At 38.3% G+C, this 7,968-nt stretch overlaps 1 non-coding gene across 1 annotated transcript; it reads right to left on the bottom strand.

The window, feature by feature from the left end:
* Nucleotides 1-1,042: 1,042 nt before the first annotated feature.
* On the bottom strand, nucleotides 1,043-1,114 carry TRNAK-CUU (transfer RNA lysine (anticodon CUU)). Its single transcript has one exon. It is a non-coding gene; the product is annotated as a tRNA-Lys (tRNA).
* Between the last annotated feature and the right edge of the window lie 6,854 nt (nucleotides 1,115-7,968).

The raw sequence follows: 7,968 nt of genomic DNA, 5'->3' as shown, positions 1-7,968 counted from the left end.
TCCTTTATCATAACTGTTTAGGCCGCCACTTGCTTTACTTATGTTTTTGTTCTAAACATATACTCTACATCAGTGCTTCCCAAGCTATCATGTTTCTTTTAGAATCCATTCCAGACTAGTGTTTAAGTAAAATATTGTACAATAAAAATGAGTTACTAGAAAAGTATTTCGTGTGATTGAATGCCAACACAACGGCGATAAGCTATAAAAGTTTCTAAACGATTACTTGCAATTTCGGTACTTCTTTCTTTCCAGGTGGACAAAAGTTCACTGACCATCACTGGCCTGTGGACTATTTTCTGAGAAGGACAAGCATTTAGGACCTAAGCAAATTAAGTGTTCTGTTTTCATTTGTAAAACATTCTGCCTCTGAAACACCAAAGTTATAAAGTTTTTTATGCTGGGTAACCACTTCAGGTCAGCCCCCATTGCCCATTCAGCCATGTTTTATCAAATCAACTCACTTTTTATATGGATACATTTTTTAAAAATCTCTACTCCATGTAAATAGAAAATCCATTTCACTTGCCATAAATAAGATGTAATTGTGCAAAGAAGTGTTATGAATAAGTAGTTATTCAAGTCTAGGGAAAGAGAGTGGTTGCCTGCTCTGAGGAGAATTCAAATCTTATTAACACAGAACTGAAACTTCCTACTTGACATAATCAGAAAACTGAGAGAAAACTAAAGAGAGTTTTTACTCATTATGTATTTCAATGCTATGTAATCCCCTATTTATATTCCATCTAAAATCATTTCAAGGACCAAACAGTAGTCTCTCTATTCTTCAGAAAACAGGGCAATATTTTAACTCTCCCAATATAAGGACTATTCCAAGTTGTCTACCATGGCTATGTCTCTCTACAGTCACCAATCACATGGATAACTGAACACAAGTGTCAAAGGTCACCAGTTCCTTTCCTTGGTCACCCTGTCATATGGACTACTGGTGCTGTAGACCATAGGCTCCCTTCAATTCTGGACGTAATACTCTCCTCAGGTCTACACAGTCTTTATGAGACTTTTTTTTAAGCAGACTCCATACCCAGCATGGGGCTTGAACTCACAACCCAAGATTAAGAGTCTTGTGCTCTTCCAACTGAGCCAGCCGGGCACCCCCATGAGACGTTATGGAGTCCTATTGCAGCATCTGACATTCTTGAATACAAGAAACTAACTTGTATTTTCTTCCTTCTTCCAATAATAATCAGTTTATTTTCCTGATGAGACAAGAAAATTATTTTTTTTCATTGGAATTCCTCCTCAGGCTCCTTTGTAGCTACAAGGAGAAAAATTAATTCTTGCCCACTTATTTTTTACTGCTGTAAGTGATTTAATCATAATCCACAATTTTTAAAATAATATTTTGCATGGTGGATACAGAAAAATATTTACAGAATCCACCAGCAGTGAGATACTATGATTAAAATAGGTAATTCACAAAATAAACATAATTTAAAAAACAATCATGATCCACAGTTATAATATTGGTCATATCAGACAGACCTTAGAGGTTTGGTTTGGTCTCTCTGTTTTCATATATCTAACAACACTATCCAACTTTAAGCATTACTTTGACATTAGGGAGCAGAGATTCTAAGGACAGAAGAGGCACTTAGCCTGAATTTACAATTCAAGTTGTGAATTCTCTGTTAATTGCCCCCAACTAAACACCAGACCTGGGCTTCTGTGTGCACTAGCTGCAAATATGCACGGTCTGAATATTTAAATTTGTGTGGTATTATTCTCAGAGATGTAAATATGAGCTGAATCTTTACAACAACGGAGAGATCCTTCCGCAGGCATCGCTTACCTAATGTTGAACTTTCATCAAAGAATTTTTTCCCCCAACAAACTGTTTCAAATAATGCTAACCATACAGGGTCTCTTCTCTCCCTTCAGGATATACAAACCACAGAATTCCGATGACTCACCCCAAAATAGCTTATGAATATGCCAGGGGCGGAAGGGCATGCTGTTTGGTTCTCTAAAACTTCCTGCCAAACTGTAGAAACTGAACGTACACAGATATTTGGGGACTAACTGTGAGTAATAATGAGAATTTAATCCCCTTTAGTCTTCTGAGTTAGCAACAGCTTGCCTAACATGTCCGGTTACATCCTGTTTGCTATGCATGTGACTCCTCAAAAAAATAATAATATAATATTAATAGCACAATGTTTCATTGTTAAGACTGCTATTATCTATGTCAATGGTTCTCAAACATTGGCAGCCATTTGTAGACTAAGGTCATTTCTTGGAAGAGCTATAAATTCATGGCTTTATGAAACAAACATATTATTGTTATTATTATGTCTTTGAAATAAAAAGTCAGGATTCAAGGTATGGAATTTTAAGGAGCACAAGCTCTTAAAGAGGAAAGACAGTTATGTATACTGATTAAAATCTTGAGTTTGAATCACAGTCCTTTTGCCAGCTAGGCCACCTTTAGCAGGTACTTGGCCTAAGTCCTAATTTCCCCATATGTAAAGTGAAGAGAATAGTAATACTGTCCATGTTTAGGATTAGGATTCTAGGTCCAGAGGGTAAGGATTCAATAGGGAACACCCCTGAATAAGGACTACTGTTAAATAAATAAATAATCTAGTGCTATCTCTTTTTTTTTTCAAATAAGGAATCTGAAAACCAAAGCTATGATGTGACATAAGAACAGCCACACACTCATCACTTGCAGTGCCGAACAGAGGTCTGTAAATGCTATGGGTCAAAATGGGCTCCACAGCCTGTCAGCCCAAACAGCCCAAATTCAAGCCCCAGTTTTCATTCTTGCTAGTGGTATAACCTTGGGCATGTCACTTGGGCATGTCTGTGCTTCAATCTTGTGATCTATTAAATATTAAAAATAATATTTAAATGGCAAAACAATAGTAAATATTAAAATATAATTAAAATGATAAAACAAGAGTATTATTATTAAATACTATTAAAATTATTATATTAATATTAAAATAATAAGAGTAATTTTCTCACAAGTTTGTTAGGACAGCCTAAGAATGTAATATATAATGGTGCCTACTCAATAAATACAACTACAATGTGGAAAAGTTCTAGTTCTTCCAAAAACAGATTTTAGAGTAAAACACACACCAACAAAGTCAGGCTTGAAAAAACTATATCCATAAAAACAACCCAAACCTAAAAAAAAATAAACAACTCAAAAATTTATTTGATGCAGTTTACAGGGTCATCAAAGTACGGATGTCTTTTCAGATTAAGGTACGTGTCTTCTCTAACCACATTTATGTGTCACATTTCCCTTCTCTTATAGAGAAAGGATGCCAACAAACAGCTTAATATTTCAACAACAGCCACAATTGTTGAAGAGTCGTTTGATTAGAGTTTGAAAAGAATGCCAGTATCCAGTTGCCCTTGACATTTGTGGAAGAAGTGTAAGGCAATGGGAAAAACACCAGACTCCCTTTTCCAGTCTAGGCTTTGCCATTTGACAAGCTATAGTCAAGCTACTGGATCTCTGAGTTGCCATCTATGAAATGGAGACAGCTTCTGCCTTATTGTACATACTACATGGAAACAAGTTGGAGACAAGTTTCATAAATAGACTTTGTTCTATTTATACATATGTGTTGTTACGGCCCTTTAATTGAGTAGTTTGTTCAAAACTGTTCTGCAATAGTTAAGAGTCAGAAATATACTTTCCTCTGCTTCTTACATACTCAAAGGACACAGAGACTCTCGTTTTAAGGAGTGGTGTAGAAGAGACACAGGAGAAAACCTTTCAATCTCAGAGAAAGAAAGAATTCGAAACTTGCCAGTATTGCCATGTGATAAAAAGGCATGCAAGACTATATACTTCTCCATCTCTTGACAGTAATTCGTACCCATAATAGGTGGGTAAGATGTATTTGTTAAAAGAATGGGCAAGGCACGAATTAAAGGATTTATGGTGTCCTAAATTGTTTGAGGATTGTAGGGTTTACTGTATCTAACCTGACACAATTAGTGTGCTCTAAGTGGCACCACTGTATCCCTACTCCCACCCAATTGTTCCCTGATTTGAAAATCACTGACCCAGGCACAGCCATTGATGACCTCCAAGAGCTATATGCCTATAACTGCTAGCACCTTAACCAAAGGTTTGAAATGGGACCATGGAATAGACAAAGAATTTCTCCTCAACTCATCACTTGTCTTCTAAGCAATAGACTATACTTTGTCTTTGAACTGTTTTGAAATTCTGCAAGCGATTTCAATCCTGAATCGAAACCAAGAGGTCAAAGGACCTGAGAAACCATACTTCCTACCCTCAGTAGGGTCATTTCCAAAAAAGAGAGAGAAAAAAAAATAACTGCATGACCTTTGGACTCCATTTGTCTCTTAAAGCACCATTAAAAAATGAGGAATGTTTTGTGATGCGGGATGGGGGCCTGGGCAGGTATGGACCCATATAGCTCTTCACACCTTCTGGGGAAAAAACCTGCTGAACAGAACTCCACTTGAGGACTTCAGGGTGTACCACAGTTCAGGCTCCTCCCTCCCAGTCCCCAGTCATAGCGGACCCAAAGCTCAGATGGAGACTGTGCTTCAGGGTTGCACGTGTTTGCTGGCACAGCACTCTTAGTACGTCACAGCCTCACCTGACACTGACTCATTGCTGGATGGAAAGCCAAGGCCTAATTGTGTTGGTCGTATGTAGCTCTCCACTTCCAGCCAATTAATCTAAGCCCTTTCAGAAACGGTCCACCAACTTGCTTTCCCCCTCTGTCCTGAAAGAGATCCCACAGACTCCTGAATTCTCTTGCCTCCGCTAGTTTACTCCTGCCTCTTCTGATAGCTCTCCTCCCCTGTTACTGCCCACCTCTGTGTCAAACCTAATGCAGACGCTGGCAGGCTCTCAATAAATATTCATTCCACTCAATTCAGTCTCTTTTGGAGATAAGAGGCAGCAAGGATTACCAGATTTCCTAAATACATCTGAAAACCCATTGCCTAGGGTCAGGGGGACAGGAGGTTGTTTCTTTACAGAAAAACCAATTTTCTCAAATGCACAGCAGGAAGCCTCAGTACAGATACTGTGTCTTACTCAAGCTTTATAAAAAATTCAGCATGTCTGTCACAGGAGCTTATGGCTTCCAAGGCAGAAATTCTCAATCCGTAACAAATTTCTCCCAAAGTAATAGATGGTTCACAGACATCAGAGAGTCGAACCCAGCATGAAATATGTATTGGACAAAAATAGCAAAGAGTCAGCTCTTGTTTCTTGATATTTCAAACCATATGTTTGCCCATTTTCCATGGCAGATTCCTTGTCCTGTTAGTTTGTGTACACATTGTGCCTGCAAAGTGCCAGGAACACACACATTTTGGATTTTTTTTTTGTTACAGAAATAAAGAATGGATGGGTATGGGATTGCAAGAAATTAGGAAAAGAAAATGAAAAAGGAAAGAAAAAAGAAAGACTAAGCTTGTGGACAAATGGACATTTATTCGGTGAACATAAGCACTTTAGTATGATTTTTGTGTGAATTAACATCTTAAGTCTAAAAAGGAGCCTTTGAAGCCCAATTCTGTATACAGTGGAAAAAAAGACAAAACACCTAACCCTTGAGTAAATTGGGGAAAGGAAGTTTCAACACACACTGTTAAAAAAAAACATATCAAAGTTATTTATTATAAAAACACTAGACAAGTGGCCAAACAAAGCTAATTTACCAGACCAGCATATTCTATAGTTCTATAATTTGAGAAAAGCCATGGTAGGCAAGACTACAAAAAAATATATGCCCACATACATAAACAAGCCAATAAGCAAAAGTAGGTTGACCTCAAAAATTTGGGGGAAATTTTTCTATTTCTAAAATAGAAAAGAGAATTTCAGGACAAAATCAGGAAAGGTGTTTCACAAGTGCACATATGTGGAATGACTTAAATTAAGGCAAGCAGTCACCAAGGGGTGAGAAGAAGGTAGACCAGAACTGTCCCTCTCCCTTCCTGAAGAAATCAATGACTTTTTATTTTTTAAGTAGGCTCCCCACCCAATGTGGGGCTTGAACTCATAACCCTGAGATCAAGAGTCAGATGCTCTACCAACTGAGCCAGCCAGACATCCTAAAATCAATGAGGCTTACTTGTAAATGAAATTAGTAATATATTAAAATATTACTAATATCTATTAACAAGTAACAGCTACAAATCCAAATTGGGTGGGAGAAGGATGGAGAAAGAGAAAAAGTTGAGAAAGATTGAGCCTGGCAAGGCCATTTGGGGATAATTAGGGAAGACAAGGCTGTCTCAAGTAAAAGGTGGGTCTGTGGAGCCATATTTCGACACTGTAGAAGAAACAGCTCTCTTCCAGGTGCTTACATAGCTCTTTTCACATTTATAAGCCAGAGCAAGTATTCCTTTTTTTTTTTTTTAATGTTTATTTATTTTTGAGATAGAGACGGGGCGCCTGGGTGGCTCAGTAGGTTAAGCATCAGACTTTGGCTCAAGTCATGATCTCACAGTTCATGGGTTTGAGCCCTGCATCGGGCTCTGTGCTGACAGCTAGCTCAGAGCCTGAAGCCTGCTTTGGATTCTGTATCTCCCTCTCTCTCTGACCCTCCCCTGCTTGCTCTCTCTCTCTCTCTCTCTCAGAAATAAATAAAACATTTAAAAAGTTTTTAAAAAAAGAGTAGAGACAGAGCGTGAGTCAGGGAGGGGCAGAGAGAGAGGGAGACAGAATCTGAAGCAGGCTCCAGGCTCTGAGCTGTCAGTACAGAGCCTAACACAGGACTCGAACCCACAAACCACAAGATCGTGATCTGAGCCGAAGTCGAATGTTCAATCAACTAAGCCACCCAGGTGCCCCATAAATATTCTTATATATTACTGATTTTGTGGTTTTCCTTGCCAATTCTATCACCTATCATGGTGTTAGCTTATAGCAGTAAGCAGTTGTTAAATGAAAAGAATATCAATCAATGATATAGACTCTGACAGTGGCAGACTTTTCAAGCAGCTTAGGTGGGAGTAAGTTCAGCTCTGATACATGCTCTTTTAAAAAACCCTAGACCTGACTCTAAATGTGAGCCTGCCCTGGGATCCCCTAAACAAGGAAATTCAATAAGAATCGTCTCCCAACCTGGACAAAGCTAAACTCTTATCTGTTCTCTGCACCTGTAACTGCTTGATTTATAAATAGTTTGCCCTTTTACTTGGCTTCGCGGTCAGCTGCACAGCAGAAGAAATGCCTAAGATCACGTTGCTGTTGTGACTAATCTCTGGGAAGAACAGCTCGTAGATGAAAGGGAAAACATCTCCAGCATTCTCAAAACCGGGAACAGGGTGCCCACTGGCTCCATGTGCACAGTTGAGATGCAGACATCTCCTGATGTGACTTGTAAAAAAAGAGAGAGAGAGAGAGAGAGAGAAAGAGAGAAAGAGAGAGAGAGAGAAAAAGAAAGAAAGAAAGAAAGAAAGAAAGAAAGAAAGAAAGAAAGAAAGAAAGAAAGAAAGAAAGAAAAAGAAAACAAAAAATAAAAGCACTGTGAAGGACTGGGGCACCATGGGATAGAGATAGCACAAGAAAATAAAATAATTAACCAGTTTCAGAGGATTTTTGCACTTACAAGACGACTGTTAAATTATCTTGGTTAAAAATACACTGCCCCAATGAATCAACACAATGGTATGTTACAGAATTATCATGCCACAGAATTATCATGATGATTATATGGTAGCATAAAAAGTCACTTATTTGTTAATCTGATAAGTATTTATTGACCTTCTCCTAGGTGCCGGCTCTGCTTTATATGTGAGGTGTGCATGAGGGGATGAACAGGCAAAAGTCTCTAGTATAATGTGCATGATATAATGCTATAGCAAGGCCCAGAAACAGAAAAAAAAAAAAAGAATCCAGGGCAGTAAAAAGGAAAGAGCTTTGGTGGCCTGGCAGACACAGTATTAAATTTCAGTTGTGCTCCTGACGTACAGAATGTTCAGCAGTCA

This window comes from Crocuta crocuta, unplaced genomic scaffold (assembly GCF_008692635.1).
Source record: "Crocuta crocuta isolate KB4526 unplaced genomic scaffold, BGI_CrCroc_1.0 scaffold658, whole genome shotgun sequence".
NCBI classification, from domain to species: domain Eukaryota; kingdom Metazoa; phylum Chordata; class Mammalia; order Carnivora; family Hyaenidae; genus Crocuta; species Crocuta crocuta.
This window is presented reverse-complemented; position numbering and strand designations above follow the sequence as displayed.